Source organism: Elephas maximus, chromosome 18, assembly GCF_024166365.1.
Source record: "Elephas maximus indicus isolate mEleMax1 chromosome 18, mEleMax1 primary haplotype, whole genome shotgun sequence".
NCBI classification, from domain to species: Eukaryota; Metazoa; Chordata; class Mammalia; order Proboscidea; family Elephantidae; genus Elephas; species Elephas maximus.
This window is the reverse complement of record NC_064836.1, coordinates 12762910-12777593: the sequence shown is the minus strand read 5'-3', so window position 1 is coordinate 12777593 and position 14684 is coordinate 12762910. Positions and strand designations below refer to the sequence as shown.

Sequence of the window (14684 nt, the reverse complement as noted above, 5' to 3'; positions counted from 1 at the left end):
ATCACCCATGGCGGACAGGTTTCAGCAGAGCTATGAGACTAAGAAAGACTAGGAAGAAAGGGTTGGCTATCTACTCCCAAGGATTAGCTAGTTAAAATCTTAAGAATCACAACAGAACATTGTCTGACTCGTTTGCTTTGGACACGTCATCAGGAGGGATCGATTGCTGGAAGAAGACGTGTTTGGTAAAGCAGAAGACCAGCAAGGGGGAAGGAGAACTTAGGTGAGATGGATCGGCACAACAGCCATGACCATGAACTCGACCATGCTGGTGATTGTGAGGATAACACAGGACTGGCCAGTGTGCCATTCTGTTGCACATAAGGTCACAGTGAGTTGCAGTCGATGCCACAGTAGCTATCTACCTATTAATCAGTAAAATGAAGACAATACTGGCATTGGCCTCAATGCTCGCTGGGAATTTTAAGTGAAATAATCCAAGTGTAATACCTAGAACAAAATTAATGACTGTTAGTTCATATTGTTGTTATTATTCAGGATGCTACCAGTGTCGTTTTAGGTCTTGAGCCAGGCAAAGAGGGAGTGGGCAGTGAGAGCAGAATCTGGAGGTGACAGTGACAGAACATGAAGAATGTTCTGGGAAGTAGGGTCAAGGGCTGGGGAGCACAGACAGGGACTGAAGCGGAGAGCAGGAAATCAGAAGGGGGCACTGGAATAACAAGCCTTACCTGTATCTAGCACTGTACCATTTATGAAATGCTTTTACCTACAGTGTGTCATTTGTCTATCACAACAGTCTGTAAGGTAGACGAGGAAAGATGGCACTGTCCATGCTTTATAGATGGGGAAACTGAGCTTCAGTAAAGATGCATGCCATGTGTACTGTCTGAATTAAAGCTAAACCCACGTCTTTATCCCTTTATTCCACACCACCTCTGGGAAGTAAGATGGACGGGCTGAAACAAGAAGTAAGGACTGGAAGGGAAGCTGGAGGATTTCTCTGGAAGTTTATTTTTTTGTTCCAAGGTGCCTTTTGGATTTCCTGTAGGTATCCCCATTCTACTCTGTCCTAAAGAGTCGCTATGAGAAATCGACTAGATGGAAACGAGTTTGGTTTTTTGGCTTTTTATAGGTATTCCAGCAATGGGACATCTCTGCGCATTAGACTCAGAGGCTCCAGAACGTAAGCAGGGATTGTAAATTTAGAGGGCAACACTGGGATGCCAACCCAGGGACTGAGCATGCCTTCGGCATCATGCCCTGCCCAGGAGAAGGCTAGTTCCCGCAAAGGACATGGCTATCCTCACTAGGCTGCTTGCCAGGCCGCGATCTCATTGGTAACACACAGGGCTGCACTGCAGTGGTTTCTAGGGCCTCTCCCAGCTCAGACGTTAGGGGTTAAAGGTGCCCTCCAGGGGCAAATGCAGATTCTCTGGAACACTGCCACAACCAGGACTCACTGTAGGTCACCAGGCTCAGGCACTCATCCCTGAACTGAATGTCAGCTGTTCTTCGCCAATCCCTACCTTCTGGACACTGCTTCTTCCCCAACTCTCACGTGTTGTTGTAACTAGCTGCCTGTTATGGGTTGAATTGTGTCTCCCCAAAATAGGTGCTGTAAACCCTAACCTCTGTGCCTGTGGTTGTAATCCCATTTGGGAATGAGTTGTCTGTTAGGCTAATGAGGCAGGATTAGTGTAGGGTGTGTCAAGAGTCAAACTCTTATACGATATAAAAGGAGTAAGCAGAGATGAGGGAAGACAAATGCCAGGCCACATGGAGATCTCCAAGGACCCAGGAAACAAGCTGAAAAGACAAGGACCTTGCCCCAGAGCCGGCAGAGAAAGCCTTCCCCTAGAGCCAGCACCCTGAATTCAGACTTCCAGCCTCCTAAACTGTGAGAAAATAAATTTTTGTTTGCGAAAGCCATCCAGTTGTGGTATTTCTGTTAGAGCAGCGCTAGATAACTACGACACTGCTCTTGAGTCACCCAACTCGTGGCATCCTGTGCACAATGGGATCAGACCATTGTGATCAGCAGGGCTTTTATTGGCTAATTTTCAGAAGTAGATTGTCAGGCCTTTCTTCCTGGTCTGTTGTAGTCTGGAAGCCCCACTGAAACCTGTGTAATATGTAAGCCTCTGTAGACGAGCTGCGGCTGTGCATGGGTTTGCACTGGCCAGGAACTGGCCCTCCCACATGGGAGGTGAGAATTCCCCCACTGAAGCACTACTGCCTCAGCCCTAACATAGTGCCCGGCATATGGTCTGAGCTCACTCACTGTGTGTTGAGTGAATAAATTAACAAGCAAATGAATGACAAATCTACTTTGCAATAAAAATGGCCTATGTTGTCACATTATATATAGCGGGCTTGCCCTGCTGACTTTTAGCCCTCAAATCAGAGCTCAGCCTGGCTTAGTCAGCTTCCAAGGAGGAAGCTAAGATAGCAGTGTTTCCCCTCTGCACTTCCTCTGACCTTTCAGAGGAGACGCCCTGAGGAAAGGGCAGTGCCAGGTATACCCAGGCAGGAGGAAGGCTCTGCCCACCCCCTTCTGGAACTTCTGCCTCCTCTCCCAGGTACCCTGCTTCACCAGCTCAAGGCCCAGTGTCTGGGAGGAGTTGTGGAGAGGACAGAGAGAAGAAACCCAGCTCCATCAGGAGCTTCACGGTGATGAGGATGGTACCAATCCCGCTTCTACTTTGCATTTCTCTAGTACTAAGGACCCTAACTGTTAATAACAGCAGCAACAATGAATGACAATCAGAGTGCAGCACCTTGATGGCTTCTAGCAGCTTTCTTCCAAGTACTCCCAGGACATGGTCTCACTGTGCTGAACACCATCCTTGAGAGGCTGGAGCGGCGCTCCCTGTTAGGTCGCTAGAGGAATTGGGCACCAGCAAAGTTTACTGTTGATCTGGGTCACATAGTGATGCAGTGATGGGGTCGAGGCCCAATCATTGACTTGAAGTGGGGAGAACTAGGCTCTCGGCCTAAGTCCGCCTCAAACTAGCCCTGTGTCCTTGGGCGAGTGTCTAGGTTTCAGTTTTCTTATTTGTGAAAGGAGGGAAATCAAACCATTTCTCCAACTCTGTCCTTCTCAAAAGCTCTGGCTCAAAAATAATGAGCTGCTCTCCAGCCCAAAGTCTAGTGACTGACCTCCCCTGTACCAAGGTCAGAAAGATCCTGGAAGTTTGGGTGCCAACTGTGCCTGTCCCGGCGTCCTAACAGATGTCCTACGAGTGCTCCCCACAAAGAAGGCTGCCGTATAGACGGCAGGTAGGAAACATCAAAAATCATCCTAATGGCCCACAAGTGCCAGGGGAGCAGGCGGGCAGCAGGCCACTGCTGAGGCCAGATGCCATTCTGCCCGCGATACCGACGCTGGCTCAGCGAAGGCTGGAGGCATTCCAGCGGGTGGGAGCAGACAGCCTCCACCACCTGCCAAGCATCTGATTCCCCATGATGCTCAGAGTGTCCTTGGCCAGGGTGTAGTAGCTCAGCCTTTTCTCCCAATCCCACATCCCCTCCTCCATCCTTTCCTTGTCCAATCTATCCTCTTTCCTCCCATCAAACCCTGTTTGGCAATTACCTTCTCCAAGAACAATTTCCAGGTGAATGTTGCCAACTGCTGGTCTCCCTGTTCCCGCTAGCAGCTCCCAGTCATTCCATCTAGCAGCCATGAACCATCACTAGGTCATGTGGCCCTGTGGCAGATGAAACTCCACCTGTGTGTTCCGCTCTTGTCTGACACTAAATAGGGGGAGAATAAGGTTGGTATTCCCTTCTTTCTCAAAACTTCCTCCATCTCTAGCTCCCAAGATATGAAACAGGGTATTTGGAACCCAGGAATAGTGGACTAGAGATGGACGGCCCTTTCCTCTCTACCTATGGCCAGCTGCTGGGATCTCAACCAGAGTCTGGACAAGAGCTTAGCTAGGGACAGTGAAAATGAAAGAAATCCTCCATGAGATAGACTGGCACAACAGCCACAACGATGGACTCAAACCGAACAACGAGCATAAAGATTGCACAGACTGGGCCACATTTTGTGCTGGTAGGCATCAGGAGATGAGCTGGAGTTGACCAGATGGCAACTAACAACAACAACGAAGTATGTCAAAAGTCTGGATTGAAAGGGAGGGCAAATGGACCCAGCAACTGGTGGCTTTACCTGAATTTCTCCTGACTTCCTGACAGTTCATATAAAAACCTAATCTCCTGTAACATTGGCTACAGTTGATTTCAACGTTCTAATGTAGTAGTTTTAGGATGAACCATATGAAATTACCTTTTTATAGGTCAAAAGTAGTTTCATATTGGGCAGTTGCATATGGTTCAACTCTTCAGGAGATCATGTTCCCAAGAAGATAGTAAACTCCCTAAAGGCCTGGATCTCTGTGCCTCTAGCCTGTATTTCTTAGTTTCCTGCTGGGATACAGCAAAATCATGGCCTTGGAAGGTGTTGAGTAAATCCTTCTAAACTGAGGTTCCAGGTAGGTGAAGGTGGGCAGTCTTAGAACCAGTCCTACTTCCAAACCTCAAGGGTACCTCCCCACAAGGCAGATCCTCTGTGCCCTCCTTTGCTCTGTGGTCATCCTGGATAGACGGATGGAGCTCTGCTACAGGTTGCTACATTGTGCTAGACTCTATAATGAAAAGAGTTTGGTTTAAACAATGAGAGTTTTGCCCCTTTGCCTTCCATAGAAGAGGAGGGTCTTGAATCAAACAAGCCTGTTTTTCTAAACTTGGTTTCATTTTACCGTGTAAGAGATGGAGGCCCAGAGACATCACCACCTTAGTCAAGGTCATGCAGCAGGCAAGAACCCAGATCACCAGTTTTCTGATTTGTGGTCCCATGCTCTCCTGGCAGGCCTGGCAGCACACGAGGACAAACCCCTCCCGTCTGCCCCCTTCCAACTTCCTGGCTCCCACTCGTTCAGACTCCCAAGCAAGACAGAAGGGGAATTGACTAAAGGATCAAGAGCACTTTCCTACTTGAAAAGTACCTGAGTCAAGCCAGTCCTCACGCCAGGGTTTCCAGGGAGAAAAGAGGGAGAGATGAGTAGTTCTGGAGACCCTGGAGGCCAGGACCAGAAGACTGGAGGAGATGGGGGGCAAGGGAAGGGGCAACATGGCAATGTGGGTCACTGACAGCACAAACAACCACGCCTTCCCTGCCAAGGCGGGGCACGAAGGCTCAGAGTGGGCACAGCGGATTTTCTCAGAATCACCTAATTGTAGAATTCAGAAAGGACTTGAATGGTTGGTCAGCAGCAACCTCTGGGCTGTTGGTGAATTCCTTCTCTGAAAACCTGGGACCCCTACTCAAAAGGTAGCGGGTGATTCTGGAAGCCCTCAGTCCCTTGGCTTCCCCATGGTGGCGTGGGGGAAGCGTCTTGCTCCCACTTGCTGCTGCCTGGCCTATGGTGACCCAGCTGGTCCCACCTGGAAGGCAGAGCCTGGTGTTGACAGCAGTGAGAGGGAGGAAGGAGCACTCCCTGAGGGAGACCACTTTGTTGGAAAGTCCCCTTGTACTCCCAGAAGCTTAGAAGAGCCACCTGGGAGCTTGGGATGAGGAGCTTCATTGGAATAAAACATGCTGCTCTTGGCCATGTGGAGACCCTGGTGGCATGATGGTTAACTGCTATGGCTGCTAACCAAAACGTTGGCAGTTTGAATCCGCTCCGTGCTCCTCAGAAACTCTACGGGGACAGTTCTACCCTGTCGTGTAGGGTTGCTATGAGTCAGAATCAACTCAGTGGCAGTGGGTTCAGGTTTTTTTGGTTGGCCAAGCTGAGTGAGGGAGATAGTGAGAGGGGTTCTGAAATGTTTGTGCACTGGCACTGACTTTTCTCCTCAGCTTATTATTTTGAAATCTTTCAAACCAGCAGTATCGAAAAAATAGAAAAAACTATAGACCCTTCATTTAGGTTCACCAGTTGCTAACATTTTGCAAGCTTCCTCTTGATGTGTACACACACACACACGCACACACAATATTATGATGAACCATTTGAAAATAACTTGTAGACACTTTGCTCCTACACACTGTAGCATGAATTTCCTAAGAATAAGAATATTCTTCTACAGAACCATGTTACCATTAACACGTCTTAAAAATTTTAGCAATAATTAAACCCAAACCAAACCCACTGCTGTCAAGTCGATTCTGACTCATAGCAACCCTATAGGACAGAGCAGAACTGCCCCATAGAGTTTCCAAGGCTGTAATCTCTACAGAAGCAGAATGGCACGTCTTTCTGACGCAGAGCAGCTGGTGGGTTCAAACTGCTAACCTTGCGGTTAGCAGCTGAGCTTTTAACCACTGCTCTACCAGGGCTCCTGAGCAATAATTACATATCATCTAATATCCAGTACATATTAAGAATTTCCCAGTTGTCCCAAGATATTTTTTTCTAGTCCTTTATTGCATTTGGTTGTAATGTCAGTTTAGTTTCTTTTAATCTCTGGGAATGGTTTCTGCCCACCCCTCAGCAACGTGAATTTTTAATGTTTCTTAAGACATTGCCTTTTTTGAAGCACCTCGTTCAGTTATCATGTAGAATGTCCCATATTCTAGATTTGTCTCGTTTCCTCATGATTAGATTCCAGATAAATATTTTTGACCAGACCATAAGTAATGTGGTTGGACTTAAAGCAGAACGCCAGGAACCACTGATGCCAGGTGGTCTTGCCACTGCCAATGTTTGGTTGTTTGATTACTTGATTGAGCTGGTGTGTGCTTGACCTCACTGTAAAGACAGATTTTTCCTTCTGTGAGGAGTTAAGTACTCTGTGAGGTGATACACTGACACCAACCTTTCACCCGCTGGTTTTATCATCCCTCAGTGAGCCTACCCTGAATCGGTTATGGTGAACTTAAAGTTCTGTCATTGCTTCCACATTTTATTAGCTGGCTGTTCTCTATAAGGAAGAGTTTTTCCTCCCTGCTCCCTTTTAACTATCAGAATGGACTCTTTTTTATTCAGTGTGTTAAAATCCATTACCATTGCTGTTCTGTTGCTCAATACACCCCAAACTTGCCCAGGAGGAGTATCCTTTGACATGAGCATGTTCTAGCTTTCTGGCACAACTTGTATTTTTTTCTTCTTCATTTTTCTTTTTTTCTCGCACACTCGTGCTTTCCTTGTCCCAATCTTGGAATCAGCCATTTCTCCAAGGAACACTGGTTTCTTTTAATGGAAAGTGGTATTTAAACGTAAAAATCAGGGCACTAGGTATGTTCAGTGCTACTGGGGCGGCATTGCTTCTAGACCCTTTCAGTGGACAGACCCAGGAGATAAAGAACCATAAGGTTCTTCCTCACCTTCCCGCATTCCATTATTATAAAGTAAAACCTGTGAAAGCTGGAACCCGTGTAAGGCGGAAACCTGTCAGAGAAGGCACACTCAAATATTTTCCACTAAAATGAGTGATAGAAAAGTGGTAAGGCTACACCCTATCAAGGGTGGAAAACTTGAGAGACCTGCAAAAACAAAGTAGTCCCATCAAGTTCTGGCTCTCACAGGTTTCACCGTATCTCTCTTTTCCCATAGTGAAACCCTGATTCCCAGAAATATCAGTATAGTTACTCATTTGATCTGTCCTATAGTACACAAGGAAACCCTGGTGGCATAGTGGTTAAGTGCTATGGCTGCTATCCAAAAGGTCATCAGTTCAAATCCGCCTGGTGCTCCTTGGAAACTCTATGGGGCAGTTCTACTCTGTCTTATACGGTTGCTATGAGTTGGAATTGACTTGACGGCAACAGGGTTTTTTTTGGTTTATAGTACACACACACAAAAATCATTTCCAATTATGGTAACAAACCTACAAAGCAAAGTTCAAGATTATTTTGCAGTTCTTTTTATCCTCAGGATATGTGTTCCACATCAGAGTGCTGAGTTCAAAACTTAGTTGAATTCATTTTTTCCTTTGTATAGTTAGTAATCAAATATTCAGTTAGGTTCATTGTTTCTGTTGTAGTCAGCTTTAGGGTTTGCTTTTTCTTACTTTTGGATCTAAATTTTGAACCATGCAAAACACGTACTTGGTTCAAAATCAAAACTGTCTGAAAAGATGTAATCAGGAGAGCCTCACTCTCATCACTATCTCCTCCACTCTGTTCCCACTCATTCCCATTTAAACTAATTTCTGGTTTATCATTTCCGTGCGTGCGTGTGCTTGCAAAAAATACATTTTTTTTTCCTCTTCTCTCTCATTCCAGGAAACCCTGGTGGCATACTGGTTAAGAGCTAGGGCTGCTAACCAAAAGGTCAGCAGTTCAAATACACAAGGTGCTCCTTGGAAACTCTATGGGGCAGTTCTACCCTGTCCTATAGGGTCGCTATGAGTCGAAATTGACTTGATGGCAATGGGCTTGGTTTTTCAAATCTCATTCCAAAGGTGGCACACTATATACACTCACTCTTTTGCCTCGTGTTTTTTTCCCTTAATATCATATCCTGGAAATCACTTCATATCAGTTCCTAGTGCTCCTACTCATTCTTTTTGGGGGCTGCATAGTACTCTCCTATGTATGTGTACCATTGTTCATCAAACCCATCTCTTAAGGATAAGCATTTGGGTAGTTGCAATGATTTCTTATTACAGATATGCTTTAAAGAATACGCTTGTACGCATGTCTTTCGTACCGTGAAGGGCATCTTCTGGGTAAATTCCTAGAAGCAGAATTGCTGGGTAAATGCATATGTCATTTTGTTAGATATTGCTAACTTCCCATCCATAGGGATTGTAGTGTTTTGCACTCCTGCAATTGATTTTGCAACGTTGGTGGACCTCACTATCAGGTGTCCTATGTCAAGAGTTTCCCAGGCCTATCTGAGTGTCCTTAAGCTCCCTTCCAAAAGACACATTATTGCAAACTTGCTGTCCCACACCTGAGGATCTGACAGGAAGGCAAGATAAAGAGGATCTCACTGACTGCATTCCAGTTTATCTTTCCTAAACTGTCCCAGGAATCTGGGTCTGGAACTCAGGAAACCAGAGCCAAGAAAAGCGATGGGGCTGAAGACCTCAGGCAGAACCTAGAGTGAGGAGAGGCAGAGAAGAAGAGAGGACCCCCACCTTGACACCTATGTTCTCACCCCCCTTTATGTTCTTTAGCTTCTCCACTCCCCCACCCCACCCCACCCCACCCCAACACACACACACACACGCACGCACACGCACACGCGCACACACACACACACACACACACACATTGCCTCCCAACAGCCCTTTCCCTAGCCAGGAGTCCTTGGCTCTGGTTCTAGCTAGATCCTGCCTGGTTTCCCTCCTCAGCTCAAGCTCATGTGGACTGAACACAGAGGACTGGCTTATGGTAGAGGCAGAAGTAGAAAGCCCCTGTCATTTCTGTTTCAACGTGTGCAAAGGAAATAAGTGAGTGGAATAAGAATGGCTCATACAAGGGAAAGAGGAAAGAGGAGACAAAGAGAGATGCTGGGAGAGGAAGCCAGTATAAAACATTCCACAACAGGCCTTTTGGACTCCAGACCCAGGGCCTGCTCTATTCCTATGGCCCATTCAACAGAAAAGGGGTAGGAAATGAGCAGGAAAAGGGTAACATCCCAGATGTCCTGCTTCCGGTGGTCCAGAGGCCTTGCCTTTCTCAGCCTGTTCTCCTTCTTGCTCCTCTCCACCATAGCCTGAATATCAATGGCAGATATCAATGCATGTCTGAGGAGCAGAGAACTGGGCTGGGTAGAAATCCCCATCAGAGGGGTAGCCAGGGGAGAGTTCAGAAGGCCAGGGGAATTCCCCCAAGGGAGGACAGTTAGGCCCAGAGTGGGGCATTCCCCTTTAAGGTCAAACCAAACACCTGGGTCTAATCTAACCTAGATCAAACATCCTTCTTAGAGTCTTTGGGACCAAGAACGAGCATCTTCCTTTCCTCCCTCCATAGGCTGGTGGATATGGAATGTTCTGCCCTGGATGGGCAGGGCTGACCAATGTCTTTGGGTGCTGGGTCCAAAGCCAAACCAAAAGCCAAACCAGTTGTGGTGGAGTCAGTTCTGACTTATGGTGGCCCCATGTGTTTCAGAGTAGGGCTGAGCTCCACTGGAGTTTCAATGGCTATGATCTTTCTGAACTAGATCTGTGAGGAGCCTCTGGGTGGATTTGAACTGCCAACCTTTCAGTTAGTAGCCCAGTACTTAACTGTTTGTGCAAGGTCAGGAGCATAGAAAAAAAGAGGAATGGGGCGGAGGTTACTAAGAGATGCTACATTCTTGACTAAGAGGCAGTTTCCCGTGGAATGCTTGAATTGCTAACAGCGGGCAGCTGGGTCAATACCTGGCTGAACAGCCAGCACCCCCATCCCATCCCTTCCCCTCCAGGCCCTCCAGTGAGTGACAGTGGAGGAGAGGAGAGAGTTCCCAGTATCCTTGCTCATGGCTCTCCACTCCCCCACCACACAGTCCCACACCTTGGGCAAATTCTCACAGCTCTACTTCTGCCACCTTACTGGGCCCTCCCATTTTGACTTTCTTCTGACATCAAAGACCCTAGGAATCTGACCAATCTGCTTGCCACCATTACCGCGAAAAGCAGGCTTCCCTTTGTGCAGAGGGGAAACTAAAAACCAGAGGGCAAGTTAGGAGCCAGTCGGGGTGAGGTCCTAGATCTGATGATTCCGCTTCATTCTTTCAACAAACATTGACCAAGAGTCTATAGCCTCAGGCACTGTGCAAGGCACTGGGAGTCCCAGAAGCAGTAAGATGAGCTGTGTTCCATCCATTTGACCTTGAATTCAGAGACCAAAACCGAAAAATCCATTGCCTTCAAGCCAATTCAGACTCACAGAGATGCTATAGGACAGATTAGAACTGCCTCATAAGGTGGCATAGTGGTTAAGTGCTATGGCTGCTAACCAAAAGGTTGGCAGTTTGAATCCACCAGGTGCTCCTTGGAAACTCCACAGGGCAGTTCTACTCTGTCCTATAGGGTCACCATGAGTCGAATTGACTCCATGGCAATGGGTTTGGTTTTGGTATAAGGTTTCTGAAGAGCGGCTGGTGGATTGGAACTCTGACCTTTTGGTTAGCACCCCAGCTCTTAACCACTGTGCCACCAGGGCTCCATGAATCCAAGGACCCTACCGAAATACCCGTTGCCGTCGAGTCAATTCGGACTCATAGTGACACTATAGGACAGAGTAGAAATGCCCCACATGGTTTCCAAGGAACAGCTGGTGGCTTTGAACTGCTGACTTCTGGGTTAGCAGCCATAGCTCTTAATCACTACGCCACCAGGGTTTCCAAATCCAAGCACCGGAGGTGGTAAGTGGAAGGGGAAGTGACTGAGCCTTAGCAGGGTCTGGACGGCAGCAAACCCCCGCTCCTGCAGCACTAGCATCTTCTCCACCGAGTACTTAGATTACGGCAGACCCGGGGAGGGTGGAGCCGAGCTGCGGGAGAGGCTGACGGCGGAGCGGGGTGGGGCGAGGCGGGGCGGCGAGGCAGCCCAGAGGGGAGGGGTCCGCGGGCTTGCTGCAGTATCGATCCCTGCCCTGGAGCACCCGCGAGACCGGCTGGGGCTGCAGAGAGCAGGCTCCACCGCTGCCCCCTACCCAGGACACCAGGTCGTGGAGCTGGCGCCAAGGTGGGCGCTAAATCGGAACCTGCAGGCAGAAGCCCTCCCCCAAAAGGATCCGCTCCAAGTCAGAATACTGAAAATAGGCCTGCTGCCCGAATGGTGAGATTCAGTACCCCCAAGACGCAAGGGCACACTGAAGGGCACAAGGAAGGGCACGGTGCGGCCTGATTTCGGGGTTGCACCTCAGCAAGATGGTGGAAAGGAGGATGGGGCTCCTGGATAAGTAGCAAAGAAATGGATTCCTTGGGCCCCCTTCCTACAGAGGAAGGGCACTGATTATGGCTTGTGACCTCTTAGCACTGGAGAAGGCCTCATTACCTTCTGGAACAGAACACAGGCAGGGAGAAGCCATCTAGCCTTGGGGTGCAGCCAGATCAATACTCCAACACCTCAAAATGAAAAGTGGTTCCTGTTGCTTCCTGTCCCCCATTTAAGCTCTCCTGGTCTTTTGCTTCCTTCCTCCCCAGTTTCTCTAGTTGGGGCTGAGGGCAGGTGTTTCCTCTCCCCCAGCCCGCTGCCCACAGATTTGCCTGCTTCAGGGACAGGAGTCACCTTCCAGACCACCTGTCCACCAAGCTGCCACCACCCCTCCAGAGCCAGCCCCCCGAAGCCACCATCCACAGCCAAGGAGGGTCAGTGGGCTCACTAGCCACCACCTCTGCCAGCCCCCTTCCTCCTAAGGTCCTCTCCATCCAGCCCTTCCCTACCCCAAGGCCTCTCTCCACCGCCGTCCCAGCCTGGAATACCCCCCTGATCTCTTCCTTCCAGGTAAAGAAGGCCCAGAAGTGAGGGGCTGGAGGGGGGTCATCCAAACGAGAAGGGCAGAGAGAAGGGGCCGCTCTGGGGAGGGGCTCAAAGAGAGAGTGGCACCCCACCCAGAAGAGGAGATGGCGCTGTGGAACCGGATTTTATTTTCCCTCCCTCCCTACCCCTTTTTCCCTTCCCCCCAGCGGCGTCGGTTGAGTGCCCGCCTATTTCTTCATCTGACATTCCCCCTACTAGGCCAGCAGCGCCAGCATCTTGTCTGCAAGTTATTGTAAGTCCTGCAGGAATGCCCAGGAGGGAGGCGCCTCTGGCTAACAGAGTGCCCACTCCTCTCCCAGGATGCGGCGGCCGCTGCCACTCCCGGGCCCTCCACATCCCGCTGGAGAAGAGCAGTGGGTGCCTTGGCGCGATGGCGCGTGTGAGGCTGGACTCGCTGCAAGGAGGGTGCCAGCCGGGATCCTCCGCCGGGAGTGGGCCTAGGATGTGAGTGTGTGAGACTGTGGTGTGTGTGTGAGAACGAAGGGCAGGAGGGACAATTCCGGCCTTAGTTTCTAGCTCCTCAGCAAAACAACACTGAGGCCCAAGACGCTTCAGGGACTCCCCCCACCCCGACTTCCCCGAGGATGCCTCTCGGCAACCCCCAAACGGCAAGCCCTCACCAGCCCCAGGTCACCGGCCTTGACATCGCAAACTTTCCAACTTCACCCCTTCTTCCTCCCTTTTGGGACCCGAGATGTGTGGGGTGGTGCCCTTCAGACACACTCATACAGTTGGTTCCCGACGCTGGCACACACTCAAACAACAGCGGTACTAGGGAACTCCTAGCTTTTTTCCACAGCTAATTATAGCCGTGAAAGTCTGAGGATGTTTTCAAGAGGCAGAGAGAAAACGCCGAGGTTTCTCCGCAAAGCCAAAGAAATTTATTTTGTGCACCCCCCTTCCCATTGTGCGCCTCTCTTAGCCCCCCCCCAGGGCACCCCTTTTCCAGTCCCCACTGCAGCCCCTCCTTCCTGCTGAAGATTTCTTACTTGGTTCTTTTTTTTTTTTTTTTTTTTTTCCATCTCTCTTTGGGGCTTTCGAGAAAGAGAACAGACACGGAAAATATTTTTGCAACAGTTTTCCATTCTGCGTCTGATTCCCAAGCCAAGGGGGAGGCGGAGGACAGGAACGGACGGGAGAAATAAATGCTTTTCTAAGAGCTCAATTTGGGTGTCAGAACAGTCCTGTCGTTTCCCTAACCCCCACAGCCCAGGAATGACAAGAACCAGGAAAAACAAAAGAAATCACTTGTTTGATTATGTGATTTCTCAGAACCAAGTCCAGGAAAGAAATATTTGACAAATCTGTTCACAGGCACACACGGAAAAAATCCCCCCAAATCTCCAAACCCAGTCACATAAAATATGCTCGGAAGCAGAAATTCAGGGAGTTTTAAAACGATTCAAAAGAAAGAAAGAAAGTTTGCAAATCAAGAGTCAATTCATTCCAAGCAAGCCTACCTCTTTCTAGCAAGGATCCGGGCTTCTCCGAGCGGGGCTCTCCCTCCGGGTCACCATGGACCGGGATAGGGTGACGGTGACCACCCGCCGGCCTCCCCACTGTGGCAACCGCTCTAGCGACGCTGGCTTTGCTTTCTGGCCTTTCTTGCCAGATCCGGGGAGTGGGCTGGGTTTCCTCCTCGGCCCTTCCAAAGGGAAAGACCTCTCAGGTCCCTGGAAGAAAAAGGGTTCGGGAGAGCTGGGCGGGTGTCTTTGATCTTGCTCTCCTTGGAGGGATGGTTCCCCAGGAAGTTGGCGCCCCCCCCACCCCCAGTCCCTAGATTTGGATGGCCTCAACAGCAGAGCTTTCTTAAGAAAATGCTTGTCATGGCAACAGCTCCTGCCAACTCCGGCCAGACCCTCGCTCACCAGCTCCCCGGAGCAGTGCGGGCGGAGCAAGGGGAGGAGCCGGAGCTGGAACCGAGGTGGGACTTGGCGCCAGGCCAGACCATCACTCCGCTGTTAAGGTGGCCCGACCGCGCGCTGCGGCTGCTTCCTGGTGTGTCTTAAGGGGGAATGGGGAAGGGAACCGGAGGAATCCCCTTCTCACTCGGGTTTCCTCCCCGCCCTTACTCTCACTTGTTGAAAAGAAAGCAGAGTCGGGGGTGGGGGGGTGGGGGGGGAAGGTGGGGAGTGGATATGGGTGGCGGTATTCAACCGTTGCTGGGTGGAGGGAAAAAAAGGAAGCTTCTGCAGGCGGTTGGCTTCCTGCAGCTCCTACCAGCCTCTCAACTTCTTACTGGCTTAGACTCGGGACCCAGAAGCCTAGAAACCCAAAGAATCTGCGGAGACTTTTATCTC

General features: G+C 49.6%; 1 protein-coding gene across 3 annotated transcripts in view; it reads right to left on the bottom strand.

Annotated features, from left to right (window-relative positions):
• Positions 1-14262, bottom strand: part of ATP2B4 (ATPase plasma membrane Ca2+ transporting 4) — a 117532-nt gene extending 103270 nt beyond the window's left edge. For 2 of the 3 annotated variants that reach the window (XM_049857724.1, XM_049857723.1), the window contains exon 1: positions 13845-14262. The gene's annotated coding sequence lies outside the window, so the exon portion shown is untranslated. The remainder of the gene's footprint in view (positions 1-13844) is intronic. The other variant, XM_049857721.1, reaches the window with a different exon arrangement.
• Positions 14263-14684: the final 422 nt, after the last annotated feature.